Source organism: Bactrocera latifrons, unplaced genomic scaffold (genome assembly GCF_001853355.1).
Source record: "Bactrocera latifrons isolate USDA-ARS-PBARC rearing strain unplaced genomic scaffold, ASM185335v1 scaffold_7, whole genome shotgun sequence".
Lineage (NCBI taxonomy): Eukaryota > Metazoa > Arthropoda > Insecta > Diptera > Tephritidae > Bactrocera > Bactrocera latifrons.
The window spans coordinates 856,396-858,051 of NW_017537378.1; positions in this window are offsets into that span (position 1 = coordinate 856,396).

The window sequence follows — 1,656 nt, forward strand, 5'->3', positions numbered from 1 at the left end:
GTTTTAAGTTTTAAGTTTTAAGTTTTAAGTTTTAAGTTTCAAGTTTCAAGTTTTATGTTTTAAGTTTTAAGTTTTAAGTTTTAAGTTTTAAGTTTTAAGTTTTAAGTTTGAAGTTTTCTAAGTTTTATTTCTCAAGTTTAAAGAATTTTAATTTAACTTTTTCTCATTTTTTGAGTAGCTTTTATTTGAAATGTCTATAGTTCAAATACGTGTAAGAAAATTGTCCTAGCATAAAAGACTTAAGCAACGAACTTCATTGTTTTCTCCATTTTCTCTATGTTGAGCATGTTTATGCTAAGCAACATACTACGGTATTTCGTATTTTAGCTTTTTGTAAACAAATTGTAACCTTCTCATAGAGCAGGCAGAAAATCTTCGCTGTTACCACCCAAGAGGCATTAGGCCTAACCTGAACAGAAATATACTCTGGTTCACACTTTTACATATGCATATAGCAGGCTAGCCGGTTTCTAGCATTAAGAATCTCTACCAGGCGTAACCAGCTGGCTTAGCTAGGCCAATAGTTAGTGTGTCTGTGTATGTGTGGCAAGAGCCATTTCTCCATTATCGGTTTCCTTTTGACTGTTGATAAAAGCCATTACAGAAGGCAGTAAACAAGGCGCTGCTGAGTAGAAAGAGGAGAGCGCTCTATGTATTTGCGTAGCTGCTAGAGATGCTGCGGTATTACGTGTCTAAGCGCTTGTGGCATGTATATAGTATGTGTGTATCTATGTATGAGTATATGTAAGTATATGTGTGTGCGTGCAATGTTAAGGCCGTTGATTAACATAATGGCGTTACTAGTTGCTGTAACTAGGAATGAAAATCGCAGCCGTGCCTAGTGGAGTTTCGTAAGTAAATAAAAGGGAATGACTGCTTTTGGTGGCAGAAGAAGGAGTCGAAGCTACTTGTGAGTGGAAAGCACATTTGTGTATTTGTAAGCAGTGCAGTGCAGCGCAGCGTAACTCATTCACCAGACCGTGGCGCATTAAGTGCTTGGTTTGTGAATACAGAATGCTTATTGTTGAATAACAAGCATACAGCAACAACAACAATCACGCGCAGTGCAACAACAAAATATGGCAAGCATTAAGCGTTCGGGTATATAAAATAGGCAGTCCGCGAAGCAAACTGCTTGAGAAGAAAACTCCGACCGGGAAGACTGCCGGTGCCTGAAGAAAACTCTGAACGAGGCGGCAATGAAGTTGAGTGTGTGTGTGTGTCTGGGTAGTGGCAAATGTGGAATGCGGCATAGAATGGTGAAGATGCGGGGCAAATTCTGAGTGTAAGCGAGTGCGCCCAGCGGTTAGTGAGGTGTGCGTGCGTGAAAAGTATGCGGTTCAGTTTTTTTTTTATTTGTTGGGAGGGCCGAGACAAAAGCAAAAATATGCGAAAAGCGCAGCGAAAATGATTGAGGGGCAGTAAAGTAGCCTGTTAGCAGAAAAAGTGGGTACTCAGATTGGCAAAGATGTTTGAAATATTTTTTTTTCTAATTTTTTGGTTATTTTTATTTAAGTTAACCATACGTTCTTGAGGTATACGAAAACTTACTTCTGAACTTAATAAAAAATTAAATTAATAAAATTTTTCTAAACTAGAAAAAAGCAGCAAATAACAACTTTTATTCCCCTCTTAATTTGAAGAAATAAATGCTTA